The sequence below is a fragment of the Alosa sapidissima genome, chromosome 1, assembly GCF_018492685.1.
Source record: "Alosa sapidissima isolate fAloSap1 chromosome 1, fAloSap1.pri, whole genome shotgun sequence".
NCBI classification, from domain to species: domain Eukaryota; kingdom Metazoa; phylum Chordata; class Actinopteri; order Clupeiformes; family Clupeidae; genus Alosa; species Alosa sapidissima.
This window is the reverse complement of record NC_055957.1, coordinates 19,129,135-19,148,313: the sequence shown is the minus strand read 5'-3', so window position 1 is coordinate 19,148,313 and position 19,179 is coordinate 19,129,135. Positions and strand designations below refer to the sequence as shown.

Genomic DNA, 19,179 nt, shown 5'->3' with positions numbered 1-19,179 from the left:
GCCGTCAATCAATGGCCAATTGCGCAAAGACACTGAAGTAGCCTAAACCACTTCAGTGAACGTTCAAATAATCCTAGAGTTCAGTGTCCATCAGGGTGTTCAAACTGGGTGTGCGATATATTCAAGTTGCTTATAGGCTATTGCATTTTAGAGGACAATGATAAAGCCATGTGCAACGCTTTTTGGCTTGCCAGCAGGTTGGATAAACTCAATTTACTACACAATAATGTAGGCTAGGCCTATATCTTTTACATGTCATGCGTGCAGTTGTTGAATTGCACATAACATGTCTGCATATTTATTTAGTCTTCTTTCTCTCGACTTTAGGTTTGCGCATGCATTATCATGGCCCTATAATGGGGCAAAGACAGGCGGGATATCCGACGCTCCTTTTACAGTAAACCACTTCACAACAAACGTTCAAATAACCCCCAGAGTTCAGTGTCCATCAGTCCCAACATTTAGAAACATAATCGAAAAGTCCAAGCGTGAATTGGGTGTGTTTTGATTTTGAGAGACTGGAGAAGGGCCGTATGTCTCAGAGCAACTGCGATCCTTGTTTCTTGAAGGCTATCCTTACCTCCAAATATCCACATCTAATGAGGGTACTATTTGCAATACCCGATATACATATTGTTGGAAAGCTTAGTTTATGGCCGTTCGTGTGAGTACAATAACTTAATTTTATAAATTTTACCAAAACGACTGGTTTCGCCTTGCACACTGTAAAAAAAAAAACCTCTGTGTTTACTTAAAAAAACACATTTCACTATCTTTTTTTGAGTAATTTCAACTTGACAGTGAAGAACTCAAATAATCAAGTTATATCAACGAATGCTCCCAACTTGAAATATCTAGTAATGCCAATTTAGTGTTACGGCCCTGCTGGTCATTCCCAGTATAACACCTTTTCTAATGCCTGTTGGGGCTCTGCCCCTTTCGTCTATGCTATCTTGTTACTAATCTGCAGATCATGGAGTATGCCCATTGGTGCTGAGAGTAATGGGTGGCCCTATAAAGAAGACCTCATGGGTAATGGACGGTCTCTGCTCTCTGCACTCGCTCTGATGCTCTGGCCTGGTTCCTGGTCACTCCGTGGCTGCTTCGCTGGGGAGAGCCTCAGGCCGTTGCTCCTCACACCGACATTGCGTTTTACACTTTTGTTTGATCACCCCTAGACATACTTTGCATTACACTATCCTTTTTCATACACTATACTGACTTTATCTTTTAATGTTAAAATAAATGTATATTATTGAACATATCGCTACAGTGTGGTCTCCCATTCATTGTCACAGATACTTTGAGCCAGGTGGTTGTGACATTAGTATTGTGAGTAAGGTGGACTTACAGTAGGTTAGCAACTCAAAAATTCAAGTTGAATCAAAAGTGCTTTCAAATAAAAAATAAAAAAAAAACAAGTCAACACATTTCACTAGCTTTTTTGAGTAAGCTCTACTTAACAGTGAAGAACTTAAATAATCAAGTTAAATTAACAAATGCTCCCAACTTGAAAAAATATATATTAATGCCAATTAATATATTGACTCAAACAAAAAACAAGTCTAAAATATAACCGCAAGCGGTGATTTAACGGGGTCTGAGCAAAGCACAGAACTATATCACTAAATTTGCAAAAAATAAATGAAAAGACAAAGGATCTCTGTGCGTCTTTTAGCGACAATCTGGTGCAACCAGGCCAGGACAGAAAATGTAAAGAGAAGGAGAGGAATGCCGGTGCAGCTCAGATGTCTTCTTAATTCTTTTTTTACTTAAGGCTAGAGACGACGGTATTACTCCGCCGCCGGAAACGGATATGGGGTTGTTTGTATTCTTTCTGTAGTCTTATGCAGTTGCGGTATCGTAGGCTACGCTATACAAATTATTGTCACGTCCATGGCTAATGCTAAAATGTCTTGGAACTTGCACAATGTGAATGATAGCCTCAAGGACGGATCATGGCTTGTGCCAAGTGTGCATGTGCACAGGGGCCCTCGGATTTAAAAAAAAAATTGCCATGAATTTAGGCTAGATTATGCCCGGTGTTTCTGTCTGTTAATTTGCGGCACAACTGAATGGTGTTATGGAACCGTGGACCGAAAGAAAAATAAACTAAATGTTTTCCTGATCAATAAATACTTTTTAATTCATAAAATATAGAGGCATAACATTAGGTGGAAGTGGTAGGCTATGAGTGCTCATTCAATGTGTATGCGTGTTTGCGAAAGTGAAACTGACCCACTCGTGGGTAGGTGAATGAAGTGGATTCCTGCAATGTTCATGAAAACATCATAGCGATTGGATAGCCTAATAAATCGCGACTTGTTGTAGGCCTAACAGTAGCTTATATCGTAGCAAATAGCCTATGGCGATGCCGATGACAGATAGGCCTACACTTATTTCACTCGTCTCGCTGGAGTGAGCGCATAATGTGGGCTGTTGCGCAAAGAAATTAATTAGGGAGATGATCTGCATCTCCATTTACCAAACGCCGAACCCCCCGTAATATGATCAGCACCACCTCTCACAAAATACTATCAACGTCCCTGCTACCGGTCCGTCAGATATGACAACTGTGTCCGGTCCGTTTAGTGAAAAATGTTGATGTAGACTGTTTGGACAGCAAAGGGAGATTACAGCCTAATAATAAAAACAGCTGCTGGAAATCATTTCTGTGTGGGCCTGAGTTATAATATATGAAATAATGTACTACATTTTCATTGTGTGCAATTGTGCACCAGCCTGCACAGCGACAGCAAAGAGAGAAGCGCCGGCAGCACGGGCATGCGCAAATGCGCCCGCGCGCGTCGCGGTCAGGGGGAGGGGGGGCCTTTTGATATTGTGCACAGGGGCCCATATTTGTTTAATCCGTCCCTGGATAGCCTACGTGAATCATTACGTTTTCATCATGAAAGTTCCACAGCCAAAAAAATAGTAAACGTACAAAATCATGTAGCCAAATTATTAATGTAGGCTAGTGTTAGGCTTATGATGTGAACATGACAGGTTATGGACATAACAAATAAATTAATTTTACGCCTGTTACAAACATTACGTTACAAAATGTCAACCTTACCCCAAGTTCTTCCAACTCTGTCGTCCCAGGAGGTAATGTGGGAACTGCTGTATTTCTCAGGCGAAAGAGCTTTTTGGGCGATTTCTTTCGACCTCTAGCGAAGTTCAGTAAAGTGCAGACCGCAGAGGCAGAGACAGACATGGACGTTTAAAAAAAGGTCAAGTGCCGCTACTCCGACAATGAAAAAAAAAATTGTTGCAGTAGTGGGACGCTTGAAAATTAATGTTAATGCCGCCACTTCGACAATTAGACGCCAATGTCTAAGTAGCGGCATGTCGGAATAGCAGCATGTAACCGGCTCCTCAGAAACCAAACACCTACTGCATTCCACACACACAAGCATGAATACCATAGACAACACCACAACTTCACTGTCGCGTTTCATTTGAAAAAAATAATAATAATAAAAAAAAATAACAGGTTAAAAAAACTAAGTTACAGGTTCACCGTGCCATTCTAAAAGAAAAAATTGCAAATTATAATAGAGCTATTCGGAATGAGAGGAGGAACCACTTCTCTAAGGTAATTGCTGAAAACAGTGGAAACTCTAGGGTGTTGTTCTCTACCATTGATAGGCTATTGCATCAAACACCTTTTGATACACTCAGTCAGGCATCCTCTCTAAGATGCGCAGAATTTGCAGACTTCTTCAAAAACAAAGTCATTTCTATAAGGGAGGCTATTGGTAACACAAGTAATATGTTTGATAGTACACCCAAAAACAGCCCCCCAAAATTAAGGTCCTTTAGCACTATTACTCAATCTGAGCTTGGTAAAATTATAACTCAAACCGGCTCCTCAACATGTGTTTTAGATCCAATCCCTACTACATTCCTCAAAAAAGTATATGATGGCTTAGCTCCCTTTTTTCTCAAGGTAATAAATACCTCATTAGAAACAGGTATATTTCCAACTGCTTTTAAAACCGCTGTTGTGAAACCTTTACTTAAAAAGTCAAATCTTGACCATACCAATCTGAGCAACTACAGGCCTATATCAAATCTATCGTTTTTGAGCAAAGTACTTGAAAAAGTTGTTTGTAATCAGTTAAATACCTTCCTCAACGAAAACAGTATCCTTGAAAAATTCCAATCAGGTTTTAGATCAAATCATAGCACAGAAACGGCTCTAGTAAAAATAGTCAATGATCTCAGACTAGCTACCGACTCAAACAAAGTCTCAATCCTTATTCTTCTGGATTTGAGTGCGGCATTTGACACCATTGATCATAGCATCCTAATTCACCGCCTTGCGAAGTGGGTGGGTCTCTCTGATAATGCTCTAAACTGGTTTCAAACCTACATTACTGGCAGAGATTTTTATATCAGTCTAGGAGATCATGTATCTGAAAAACAAGACTTGCCTTTTGGTGTGGCCCAGGGGAGCTGCCTTGGTCCCCTGCTATTTTCTCTATATATGCTTCCATTGGGAAACGTCATAAGTCAACATAATGTAAACTTCCACAGCTACGCAGATGATACCCAATTGTATCTTTCTGTGGAGCCAACTAACCCAGATGGCCTTTGCTCCCTCACTGCATGCCTAACCTCCATTAATCAGTGGATGAGCAAAAACTTTTTGAAACTAAATGATGACAAAACAGAGGTACTTCTGGTTGGACCAAAACTAAAGCGAGATATTATTCTTAGTAATCTGGGGAACTTGGCACACCAGGTCAAACCAAAAGTAACAAGCCTCGGTGTCATCTTAGATGCAGAGTTAAGTTTTAAGCCCCATATCAGTAAAGTTACTCAGACAGCCTATTTCCACTTGAGAAACATTGCCAAAGTGCGGCCCTTTTTAACTCAACAAGATGCAGAAAAACTAATTCACGCCTTTATCACTAGCAGGTTAGACTACTGCAATGCACTTTTCACTGGTCTTCCCAAAAAACATCTAAAGAAATTGGCACTCATACAGAACTCTGCGGCTAGACTTTTAACTAAGACTAAGAAGAGAGAACACATCACCCCTGTGTTGGCTGAACTGCACTGGCTCCCTATTTCCTATAGAATTGATTTTAAGGTTATGTTAATTACTTACAAAGCTCTGAATGGCATAGCACCTTCATATATCTCTGAGCTTTTAATATCTTATCAACCACAAAGGAAACTTAGATCATCCAATTCTAATCTTTTAATCGTACCCAAAGTGCTCCACAAACAAAGTGGAGAAGCTGCGTTTATCCATTATGCCCCCAAACTATGGAACACCCTGCCTCTGTACATCAAGCAGGCGAGTTCAGTAAATATTTTTAAAAAAGATCTGAAAACATACCTGTACAGGAAAGCTTTTAGTTAACTCATCTTATCCTGTAGACTACATTTTCAGATTATTCTACATCTGCTACTATTGGAGGGCGCAGCCAGCCAAAAGCAGATGGGCTCCCCCTATTAAGTCAGGTTCTGCTCAAGGTTTCTTCCTGGAATATGGGAGTTTTTCCTTGCCACAGTTGCCATATGGCGTGCTTGTGGGGGGTAAGAGGGTTAAGGCTGCCAGTCTTATGACGTCATTTTCTATATTTTTGATATGTTGCTGAGTATATCATAAACAGCAAAGAAAAGTGATTGATAATGACTGACTATTATTGTGTTACATGCTTCAAATGTAAAGCACTTTGAGCTGCATTCTGTGTATGAAAGGTGCTATACAAATAAAGCTTTATTATTATTTATTATTATTATAAAAAAATGGATGGAGGCAACTGGGATTGTGCCTGTCTTCAGCTCAGTGCTACAGCTGAAGACCATATTAAAATAAACTACAAGACCTAATGCAGCCATTGGTATCAGACTTGACATGCTAAATTACCCTAAATCTGGACATTTTAGTGAGGAAAAAAATGGCATGGTCATTTTCAAAAAACATGGAATTCTCTCTTTCTTTCTCTCTCTCTATTCTTTGCATGTGAGTGCCGTTTGTTTCTCTACCTCCCTCTGTGTCATCTTTTCAATATTTGGAAACTTATTGTGGACCTTGTTGAAATTTAACTGGTGCTTAATATTTCATTACCATTTTGTTGGGGCTATGTAGGACAGATGGGGCTTGAGAAAAATAAACAAATAAAAAAAGCTGGAATACAAATGGGGACTGACAGGTAGTTTGAGAATCACTGCTTTAAGCCACAAGACCCATTATGAAACCAAACATCACAAACCCACTCTGAAGAACATATTTTAAACTTCTGCATACTGACCACTGCACACAACAAAGCAACATTGCAATGCAGAATGCAATGCACAATGCAAATAGTATGATACATGACACTCACATGCAGAGAATGTTCTTCACCTCTGTGGGTTAAAAACATTCAATCTCTATCTTGATTGAGTTCTTTCTCCTCCTCATCTCTCCCTGTAGATTTCCTTTGAATGCTCATCTCATTTTTCTGCCCTTTACCCCCCATAGAGTTGCTTAAATGATTTCATTTTTTTATTTGTTATCTGGCTAATGAAAGCTGCCATAACACGCTAGGCTAATCTCCCACCGCATCTCTTTCATCTATTTGCCTTTCTTGTGCCAAGGACAGACATGATGGTGAAATAACAAAATGCAATGATAGGATGATGAGGATGTCCATGTGAGGCTAGGTCATTATTACCCCTGCTAGCGCCAATCCCCATTTGTATTCCAACCCCCAGACTCTGGACCTGCTTCCCCCGCCACATCCGTGCAGCCCAGTCTTTGTGCATATGCCAGTGCATAGTGTCCTTTTAATATGTTCTCTTTTTTTACATAATTATGACCGCCGCGCAGCGAAGCGGCGGACATATAGGTTTAGTCAGATTTCTATTTATTTTTTTCGCATGTCCAAATTTCCGTCAAGGATTCCCGGGACACTGTAAGACCGGGGTACATGAAACTTGGTGGGCATTTAACCCCACATGGATAGCATGGAACTCGTTTTGGACTGGACCCCCCGAAAGGAGGGTAGGGCAGACACAGTTTTCTGTGAATATCTTGAGAACCGTAGGCCCTAGGATGACCATTTTTTTGCGTATGTTTGCCTCCAGGGGTCATGTAAACCCATTCCATATGCACACATGTGCATAAACAGATATACACGCACACACATACATTCACAGTAATCCTACGTATGACACATACTCACACAGTAGACATATATACGCATGCATGCACATGCACACACACAGGCACATAAACAGGCAAACACATACACATGCACATACACGCACAAATGCACACAATTCAAGAATTTCTCAGAATTATGAACAGGCAAGATGGGGGTAGGGTTGTATAAAATGTATTTTACATGTAAAATCTATGAACTAATCATGTTTTGGTACTTGTTGTCTAGCAGATACCAGTGAGAATTGAGTGTGCATAATGCAATTCAGTGAGACAGTTAGAATCATATATGCCTTTCAGCGTGACTTATTTTTGTGGAAAACGTGCTGGACTGGGCGGCGGTCACATTTTGTACCGCTCTGCGGTACATCTAGTTTTAACTCCTTCAGTCATTGTCTTGTTGCCTTTTGCCTCTTGTTGCCTTTTGCTCATTTTTTTTCTTTCTGCCTTAGGTCATTCTTTTGTTTATTGCACTTAGCACTTTATTGTGAAGCACTTTGGTACGGCTCAGTCGTCTGTAAATGTGCTATAGAAATACAATTTGATTTGACTTGACTAGCGCCTCTGCTATGTCTCTATTGACGTCAAGGTAATGAGACTCAGGATTTCATTTTATTATTTTTAAATAAATATTTTCAACTAAACATCTCAGCATAGTTCTACCTTTAAGAGTGAATGGATGTTTGAGTGTGTGTGTGTGTGACTGTCCACATGTGCACATGCATGAAAGAAAGCAATACTAGGGTGCCAGCTTTCTGGGTGACCCACAAAGCATGCAAAGGTTCCAGAGCCTTCTCATAATGTACCAGGGCAGACTGTCCAAACAGTAGGCACGCTTCACAAACGTGGCATTGTAATAAGAAGACACTGTTGGCCTCTACGGAAGAGGAAGGCCACGGAAGAAGACAATTTTCATCTCATCCTGTATTGACTTTGGAATGGTTGCTTTCTTCACAACAAAAGGGGCAATACAAATCTAAAAAAAAACTTGAGTACAACATTTCTGAAAGGTCAACAGTAGAGGTCTGCTTTCCTGCAGGAGTCCTAGCGACGCAAAAGAGTGCGGCTCTGGACAAGCTTTGAAAGCTCTTTGCGGGAGCGGGCGGGATGAAAGAGGTGCGTTCACGGGAGAAACAGATGATTGACTGCACTCCCGCAAATTAAATATGTGCGTAAAATTAAATATGGAAATGATTACAGTAGTGTGTGATAGTTGAGCTGGATGTTCTGTTAGGTAGCATTAAAAACAGGGTTTAACTAATGGACAGGCCTAGCCTAGTCGTTTACGTGGTTTCAATTTCCTGCTGCTCCGTTGTCACAATTCGAAATCAAAAGCATGACAGAGGAAGAGGGCACCACTAGGCTACTTCTGTGTTTAGGGCCTTTCTAAAGAAAGATAGCCTAGTCTACATTTAGAACCAAGAAACTTAAAATCAGACATCTGGCTGTCTTTATTAATTGTGTATGTCAAGTGCTCCTTTCGTGAGACAGAAAGAAAAACTGAATAGGCTATCCCGTCTGCATGCGGGATTTAGCGGCCAGAAGCAAGACATCATGTTACACATGCGGGCGGAAGTGGGACAAAAGATTACACATTATTGCGGGAGCGGGACAGAATATTGCAGGAGCGGGCAGGTGGACGGGCGTGGGACTGAAAAACACAGTCCCGTGCAGACCTCTAGTCAGCAGCTCAGTGGGTAATTCACTGCAAGGAGTGCTTCACCTTGTGATTCAGTCTGCAGTGACGGCAAGGAAACTGCTAACTCCCAGGCTTATTTTATTAAACACTCCAAGTAGGCGTTTACTGTACCTGTTTCCTTACCATGTAATTTCCTTGTCAATTTACGTTTTTACTGTCAAAATATGGCCCACCCACAGTGATGTACAGTGACATGGCCATCTCTCTCTCCAGGCTCCCTGCAGCGTTGTTGATCACCCATGGGGCGATTTGTTGGGCCTGTCGCCCCGGGCTTGGTAATGAAAAGGGCCGAAGTTTGGGCCAGTACAAGGTAAGCACAGAACAACGATGTCAACCACAATAAGCACTAGTTAAGCTCTTACAAACTCCCCAAAAGAAGTTGCACAAGGAAGTTTTTTGTTTCTTTCTTTCTCTCCCACTGCTGTCCATCACATTGCCTCCATGACACACACTGGCTTTGGCCAGCGACTAAGACTAAAGGAACCCAACAGGAGTCGACAGGGTTTTCCACTTCTTCCATATTCCGAGCGGCAGAATGTGGGATAAACACGCCGTGGTAATTATGTTTATCTGCACACTGAATGCTATGTGGAAAACAAGATTACTTTCCATTGGCGTGGTGTAGTAAATGTTATGCTAATCTCTTCTCTTCAGATTCTTCTCTCTCTCTCTCTCTCTTAACTTCCCAGGTCCCTTCTCTTTGTGTCCGTAATGCTATCTGTTTCACGTTATTTCTCACAGATGAGTTTTCCCCCCCTCCTTCAAAGCATCATTTAAAGTATTATTAACAGAATGAATGAGATAGGCATAGTGAATAGCAAATCGACATGCTGAAAATACAGGCTATTGAGCAGCATCTGAGGGGAATCGTTGCGTGCAGGCTTGAATGGCTGGCAAGAGATTGTGGTACTCTGGAGGGCTGAAAGGTTAATAATGCTGAATTGAAATCCCATGGAAGCAGAGTCTGCCTGGAGTAAACATTTCAACACAAAAACACATATTACTGGCAGGCACACTGAGCTCACAGCAGCACCCACCTCTGTTGCCACAAACAACTCTGCCAACACCAACTGACACTCTGCACACTGGATGATGCACACAAGCGCATCCATACACACATACCCATACACACACACACACACACACAAATAAACATGTCTAAATATTCACAGCCTGGAATTCAAATGTGATTCCAGTCATATCACAACACAGCACAGTTTGCCCAAGATAGACCTCAATAACATTCACAACGGCTTACTGAGAGAGAGAGAAAGGGAGTCCTAAAGCATGCACATATAAACTAGATTTGCGGTTCCGAGGAACTGCAAGAGTGGGTTTGATCAGGGGCATGGAACTCGGCCTCATCCAAGGATTCCAACGGTACCTCATTTATGAAAATTGGGCACACAGATCAAAAGTTATCTGCATTGACGCAACATCCAATAAGCTAAAACGCATAAATATCGTGGTTGCTATGCTGGTCACTATGGTGGTTAGAAGGCCAGCGCCTCCTGAGAGGTCTGAAGGGTCAGTTCTGAGGTTGTTGGCTGCTGGAACCGAAAAATGGACTGCATTTTCTTAAAAGACAATGTGACTGAAGTGCGGGCAAAGTTTGCACAGAAATGTACGATTTTTCCCACCCTCATCGACCTTGTCATAAAACTTGTTTAAATGATCACACGACGCCTCTTTGCTGCTTTGTCGTCTACATCAGCCTTTCTCAAACTTCTTTGACCTGAGGCCCAGTCAAGGCATACTTTGGGGTCATAGGGCCCACCTACATGAACCCACCCCCCCATCAAATTGTAATGATATCACAATTATTATTATTTTTATACTATATTGCTATACATGCACTTCAAAACAGTCAATTTTTAAAGTGCTAAGATTATTCACAAAAGTTTGTGAAAGCATGCACATCAGAGTACTGCTTTATCAATGTAAAATATAACTAGATGTACCGCAGAGCGAGTGAGTGAGTATAACACATGTGAGTGAGTGAGTATAACACATGAACTGTTTACATACTACTGATAATTTGGCTGCAGTGGCTATTGCTAACGCATTCATTTTCAATGCTTAGCATGTTAGCTAACATTAATAGGTTTGTATATGTGCTAACGCTTACTTGAACGTTCCCTATTGTGGCTTGTGGGGTAGAATCTAACTTGTTCAATCTAACCTGTTGACATATTTAACATAAAGTAGTTGTTTACTACTTTATGTAAATCACATGACTATAATAAACTGTAACTTACTGAGAGCTAAGTTAATTCTGATTCAGACTGCCAAGTAAGTAACATCCAGTGTGATGAATGGCCATCACGTAAAGCATATGACAACAGCAAATAGCTAACATTTACGTTAGCCTAACTTACTTATCGTTGACGTTGACCCGACACGTTCATAAGTTAGACCATAGACTGATAAGGACGTCCATTGAACTAAAAGGGTTCGTTCTTCGATGTCTTCGAATTCGTTCGAATTCCGTGTGTTCCCTGCTCTTCCGGCAACAAGGTTTCACGCGAGATTTACGCCACATTCCAGAGAGTTCTGTTTTCCCAAGATGGCGCCCGTCTGTGAACAAGACATGAACGGTACTGTTTTTCTTTTTAATAAACTGCCTGTAGACTTACACAGTTATCAATGCTTCGGTTTACATGTAGATACCCTCATTATGCTACGGTGTAAGTGTGTTGCTATTTGGAGCCTTGGTAGCGATTTATTTTTACTCTACGTTGGTGGGTCAGGTGACGAGCCGTCGAATCACAGCACAGCACCCAGAACCTATAGTAATTTAACGTTGTCTGTAAGCTCCACAGATCGTGGCAAGACAATTGAATTGATTGTGGACTTCTTGCCGGGCAATGATGAGTAACTTAACTTGAATAGTAGTGTTGCATGGATGTGCATAATATCTGTATAAATGTGTGTTTCTCAATGTTATAATCTATACAACTGTATACATGACTAAGTTTGAATCAAGCTAGCTGGGCATTGAACTGGGCTGAATGGACCGGGAAAAAGGTTTTTTTATTTTTTAAATGACCTGTATGAACATGGATTCACTTTAAAAAAAAGATGGCAGAGCGCTTTTTTTACATGACCTTTACACTTGGTGCTGGCAAAGCATTGAACTGGGCTTCATTCAAGGATTCCAACGGTACCTCATTTATGAAAATCGGACATACGGGTCAAAAGTTACATGCACACACCTTCATATACACAGACAGCCCAGTCCAGCCCATTAGACAGTACCAGATGGCTCAGAACTCTGCCAGGTGCAAGCTTAAACAATTAGAGCTGTTATGTCACAATCAGAATTAGAATCCTGAACATTCCGCCATTCATTTCAATGGGGCCCAAAAACGCAGAAAAACGGGAATAACGCGAAAACGACAAGGGCCAGCGACATGAAAGTAACAAGCAAGTTAAACCGGTTCGGGCCTGAATTTTTGGAGTTCGAACCGCTTCGATAGCTCAAACGGTCTAGGAGCAGTAGTTAGTACAAAAAGTGGGTGAACAGGAATAATGTATAAGAAAACTTAAGAAGAACAATAGTGGGCTTGCTGGATCAAACCCACTAACAAAGAGAAAGAAAGGAGGAGGCAATGACAAGTGAAATCCCTTGCCACAATCATGTGACTTTGTGTACAGGACAGTGACTCAGGTACAGGAGGGGTAAAAAAGCTTATCTGCCAGTCTCAGCTGTTAGTCACCTCCTCCCCTTGCACACACACACACACAGCACAGACCAAGACAATACAGTGCTCTAGACAGCACACACATACACAGCACTGACATTTGAAAACATTCATATGCAGTATACACATACAGTAGTATATGTATGTATATATATTCACAACCACACACACAATATCTTTCATTGACTTAAGCCACATGCATAAGGTTTGAGTGCCCTGACTTGACAAAAAATTGTGTGTGACAAGAAAAGAGCAACGTATTGTGGGATACAGCAGCAGCCCCTTGCTGGGGCAAACGGCAACGAACGGGGTCCAAGAAGTGTGGCTGAGCTCAGAGAGACAAAGAGGGAGAGGGAGGTAATTGCTTGTTGGTGATGGATAAATGTGTTAGCATTATTAGGGCTGTCACTTTACGTTCGAAAATCGATTGCACAATCGATTGGACCAACCAACACAAGTAGCAAATAGGAAATCGATTTTAACCAAATATGTACACTTCATTTTAAACGAATTAAACAAATAAAAAAGATAGATGTAAAAAATCCCACAAACAAGCAGAAAAAGAAAATAAAGAATTCCGAGGCATTGCGAAAGCTAAAAAGAAAATTCCCACCAATTTTACGCACCGAAAACAGCTGTTTCAATCGGCTGCTGTGCTGCTGGTGTTTTGCCAAAAAAATGGCACGATCAACGTGTGCGATATGAGAGAGACGAGTGATAAGCCCTAATAGATTGAGGAGTTCGCTATGGAAGCACTTCGGGTTTTGGGTAGATCAAACTATGGAGAAGGACAAGGCGGTAAACTGTGCAGTCGTGAGTGCCTACGTAGGCGAAATTTGTTTGACAGTTTTAATCGTAAACACAGCCACGTTGAAGCCTGCAGTAATGTTTTTCACTGATGTTATGGCAGTCCTCTGCTCTTTTTTTGAGAATGTTGCACTCCTGTTTGTCATTGTGCATAAAACTTCACGCCAATAAATCATCAGAAATATTGCTGGCTTGCGCGTCTTCAAGCGCCCTCATTTAGTTCGTCCTAATGACTATTAGTTGTCCGTGGATTGGCCTATATGTGGCGTTGAAAATGGAAACGTCTTTAGACATAGAAAATCGATTTTACAATTGATTCAATGAACACGTATGTGTTCCTAGTTAGCATGTGCTGAAACATGATGGGGAAAGGCCCAAACATGGACCCCGTGCCTCCCCAGATAGCAGTAGACTTCGGACAGACTCCACCTTCAAACTGGCAAATCCGTGTAACTGTCACCTCTGTTTTACTGTCGTGATGGAGACATTGACCCGGATCAAACACCAGGGGGCGGGAAGCACAGTCACAACTGATACGGCCAGCCGTTGTGAAACGGAAGTGCGAATTTTCAGTTCTACGGTTTCGTCGACTGCCTTACCGCCGCCAGAGCTGAGTTAGACATTAACGGAGGCGGTTGGTGAACACGAGAGCTAGTGAAAAGAAAAGTTTGTTTGATTTGTTTCAGGTAAGCCTATTTGCTTCAACTATATTAGAATGAAATACATTATTTTTGCTTTCATATAATGTTAATGGCTCCTTTTGACGTTTACCCTACTTTAAACTGGTCTTGGACAATTAGCTAACGTTAGCTTTTGGGGCAACGCTTTTTATCCGAAGCGACTTAATTTGGTCAATTTACTTGTTACTTCAGGGCTAGTCTCCCTTAGAGCAACTTAGTTGAGATTTTAACCCACAATTTCCAGGCTAGCATGCTAGCATGATTCCTTAACCGCTACCGCATCCTCTGTAAGCCAGAAAATAATTGAGACTATGTAGTGAGATACGTGTTTGTATGTTAAAATAATGATTTTATACAGTTAGGCGTGTATCCAAGTATCAAATGAATCATGCCTTCTCCCTCCGCCCCCCGTCTCTTCAGCCCCAGGACCGAGGCGTTCAGGTGGCGTGACTGGCGTGCCCTGTCTGCAATCCTCCCTTTCAGTAAGGTAAGTGTTAAGTCTTGTAGCACTGTTTAGCCTATGTTTCTGACATTTAAAACTCAAAAACCAAAATATATTACATAAAGGTGTTATCAGGGATTTAAATTCTCGTTTGTACGACGGACAATCGTCATTTGGAAATTCGAATCCCTGGTGGTGCACTCGTAATCAAAGATAACGGTCTCTCTAAAAGCTGAATGTGGAACGCTGGATACGTGCTTCACTCTAGAATCTTTCGCCCTCAGCATGCGCCATCTTGACTACATAGCGGGAGGGAGCATTTTCAAACTCGTGGTAATCGTGGTTGAGAAAACTGAAGCAGCAGCAATGGAAAACACACTTTACAGAGTTACAATCTAGTTATACATAAACAGTGACAGATTCTTTGTAGTGCTGCAGCGATTAGTCGACTTATTCGACATAATCCACCATGAAAATTTACAGAGCCGTAGACCGGTTTCAGGTCCCTAACAATGGAACGAATTGGGATGTTGGCGAGTTATCTATGTAGTGACATACGTGTTTGTATGTTAAAATAATGATTTTATACTGTTAGACGGGTATCCAAGTAGCAAATGAATCATGCCTTCTTCCTCCTCCCCCGTCTCTTCAGCTCCAGGACCGAGGCGTTGAGGTGGCGTGAATTCGGCGTGTACTGTCTGCAATCCTGCCTTTAAGTAAGGTAAGTAAGTCTTGTAACAGTTATGTTTCTGATATTTAAAACTCAAAAACCAAAATATATTACCGGTACATAAAGGTGTTATCAGGGATTAGAGTTCCGGCAACTGAAATCATAGGCGCCATCTTTAAGACAAGTTCGATCATTGTAAAACTTTTTATTACGTCTGCCAATGGAACGAATTGGGATGTTGGCGAGCTATCTATGTTGTGAGATACGTGTTTGTATTTTAAAATAATGATTTTATATTGTTAGACGGGTATCCAAGTATCAAATGAATCATGCCTTCTCCCTCCTCCTCCGTCTCTTCCTCCGTCTCTTCAGCCCCAGGACCGAGGCGTTGAGGTGGCGTGACTGGCGTGAATTTGGCGTGCCCTGTCTGCAATCCTGCCTTTCAGTAAGGTAAGTGTGAGTCTTGTAGCACTGTTTAGCCTATGTTTCTGACATTTAAAACTCAAAAACCAAAATATATTACATAAAGGTGTTATCAGGATTAAAATTCTCGTTCGTATGACGGACAATCGTCATTTGAAAATTCGAGTCCCCGGTGGTGCACTCATAATCAAAGATAACTGTCAAAAATTGTTTGAACAGGGATAGAAATAGACATTCCACTTTGTCTTCTAATTTGTACCCTCCATTTTCACATTTTTCAAATTTTGTTGTTCCAAGACTAAGACATGTCATCTTTCTCAAACAAGATTTTTACATTTCCAATCTAGTGGAAGAATTACACACTGCATCACAAATCATTCATTCTCAAATTCAACTCAAATCATTAACTATCTTGATAATGTTGAGTAATGTCATTTTTGTACAGGAAGCATTAGCCAAGGATTGTCATGTGTGCTGATTGCCTTTCTTGTCTCAACAGGGGCAGTAAGGACAAGATCCACCCACCACCCAGTGCATGCTACATAATATGTGTGTGTAATAAATTGAGAGGGAAAGTGTGTGTGATAAATGAAATTTAATAAAGTAAGTAAAATTTTGAATTTGTGCTTCTTTTCTGAAATACATTAGTACAAGGTTTTGATTTTAAGATAATTTATTCCAAGATGTTGATAATTTAACACTCAATATACATGATCAGGCTACTGAGTTCAACTAGGGGTATTGGATGTTACTGTTTAAAAAGCTTTATTAGTAATCCTTTATACATTTGACAATGTTAACTTTTTAAAGCTTGACATTCTGAACAAATACTGTAACTCCTTGATTTGTTAGTGACATTGACTATATAGTACAAATGGGTGCCAGACGTAAAATGAGCTGGTCCGCATTTGGCCCAAATAAGGGCCGCAATCGCCACTATCGAATACTCATCTGGTCCGGATCTGGCCCAGATCATTATGATAAAGTGCACATTTGGCCCAAATAAGGGCCACAATCGCCACTATCGAACACTTATCTGGTCTGGATCTGCCCCAGATCATGACGATAATTTGCACATTTGGCCCGGATCCGCCAAATAAAAAACACATCCGGTTCAGAGCCGTCCCAGAGCTGGGCCAGATCATGAAAACGGATGCGGAACGGTATTGGCCCGTTGTGCCAAAAGACACCGGCCCGGGTCCGTTTTGCGGATCCGGCCCAGATCTGAAGGTGGATCCGGGCCAAATACATTTTGCTATCTGGGTCTGACGTCTGTTTTTAGCACGCCTCCGCCACATGATCTCACACTTGCTGGTGGAGATTAAGGTGGAAAATGAATTACCATTGATGAGCCATAACGCACCAAACGTGGTGAGAGGAGAGCGGCTCTGTAATCTCTCGGGGGGGGGAAAAACGATCTCTCCCACTACTCTGCAGCTCTATGATTCACTCTGTGGTTTTGTCTCCTTTGTCTCAGCTTTAATCTCTTTGTTTATCTGTCTGTGTGATGTGTGCATATGAACCCTCGGACACAGATTCTTTCTGTCACTCACTTGCGGATCCTCTCCTCCGTATGTTATCTTTTGCCATCTCTCTCTCTCTCTACTCCTCTTTCTGTCGCTCTTTTCCCCTCTGTCTCTTAGAGGGACTCATCACTCCTCGGTGTCCGGCGTAATGTGTCCCGCCTGGTCACAGCAGAGACGGCTCAAGTGTGTTCTTAGGCATTGATCTCATAATGACACCGATTTTCCATTAGCTCAGACTACAGAGTTCCCTGCAGACCTGGGCTATAAGTCACACACACACACACTACTGACATATGCAGCCTGTTGGAGTACCATGGGACCCATGAGACTCGGCACAGAATAGCATGACATAGGACTCATTTCGACTGCAGAGTGTGGGAGCAGGCAGAGCAGACGTGCAGGAGTGGGAGAACAGGACTTGTGGAGCTCCCACAAACTACGGAGTAGACTGGAGTAGACTGTTTTTCGGGTTTGCACAAGAAGCAAGAAATAACTAATGTTATAGATATGTGCAAAATTGGGGGGGGGGGGGGTTATGTATTGCATATTTTCATGGGAGTCGGCTAGTTCAGGTTTGAAAAATCCATCCCATATGAAAATCCAACAGCAGAATTTTACTTGAAAGGGACAAAATAGGTCATGATCTCGTGTGAGAGATGGATTTCATCCTGTGTAGTGCTCTGACACACACTACACACACACACATGCATCACATCACAATCAGACACACAGCATAGGCACACACACAATAAGGATACACAAATACTTCTACTTAAAGAACTCCTCTAGCATCTTGAGCCATGAACCCCTTTTCTGACTTTCAGTATCCTTCTACACGGATGTATTATGGCCCTGGTGACATATGCATTGTTTGTTGTAATATTGTGTGTTGTATCAAGTTTAAATAATGCTCTGTTAAAGTGCCTTGAGCTTATATTGATGTTATGATGCTACATACAGTACATGCAATTGAATTGTATTTGTTTCCACAAGGTGCTTTGTCAGTGCGTAAGCTATCACAGAGTGCTTCTTATCACATTCCACCTCCATAACCACACATGTGGCCTTTCCTGAGGCGGTTGTGTCCATCTGTATGCACCCTGTTCCCAGATGTGTTCATCGTGCAACGTTCTGCCCTTTTCATGTAAGAGGAACAAACCAGATGCCCCAGCCACCAATAGGGCTCAGAGATGGAGACCATGTTTGATCCAGCTCAGAGGATCACTGGGGACAAACACACAGGCAGGCCCCTGACCATTTCTTCCCATCAAGCCAAGGACAGAGTAGGGGAGGGGGTGTGTGTGTGTGTGTGTGTGTGTGTGGGGGGGGGGGGGGGGGGGGGTTAAGGGAGACAGGGAGTGGTTAGAAAAGGGAAACTGCTGGGGTCATGTGAAGTGGGGATGGAGTCCATTTTGATATATGTGTACCAAGCTCAAAGAAGGCGTGGGTCCACTGCAGCTCTCTGAGCAAATAAATAGTCCCAGCCTGCTTAATGAAAAAGCCTGAGGAGGTCTCATGATGCCCCCTCTTTCAGGAATTAGGCCTGTGAAATGGTGGAGTGGGGTCACAGGGTGTCTCAGTTGGTAAGAATTAGGGTGATTGGAGAATGCATAGGTAATGGATATATGTGAAGAGTTGAATTTACATAAATTATGCATGAGTGGACACACATCTGTGTGAGTGTGTGCGTGAGGAGAGAGAGAGAGAGAAATAGAGAGAGTGAGTGTGTATAATGGTCTATGAGTGTAAAAGTACATGCCTTGGTAGACCCTTTGAGGTTTTATTAAACTGTATTCCGCTGGTCATAGATTGAGCGCCAACTGGACAACCCTATGCCACGGCTTAAATATTTGATCTGCCGGCTTTTTGCAATTTCACGGTAAAAAAGCTGCATGGACTAAAAAAGGTTAAAGGCTTCCTAAGGGGAAAAATACCAAGAAAAAAAAAATCAATTTTCCCTTTCTGGCTCCCCCATCGGGCAGGGAAAGCCCGATAGCAGAGGAACGAGAGGAAGAGGCCTGACCCACGGATGCCAGGGCTCAGCAGTCCGACAGGCCTACAGC

General features: G+C 41.9%; 1 long non-coding RNA gene across 1 annotated transcript; it reads left to right on the top strand.

Annotated features, from left to right (window-relative positions):
* Positions 1-13,984: 13,984 nt before the first annotated feature.
* LOC121724229 lies at positions 13,985-15,579 on the top strand. The gene is made up of 3 exons (XR_006035167.1): positions 13,985-14,061; positions 14,476-14,537; positions 15,540-15,579. It is a non-coding gene; the product is annotated as an uncharacterized LOC121724229 (long non-coding RNA).
* The last annotated feature ends 3,600 nt before the right edge of the window (positions 15,580-19,179 follow it).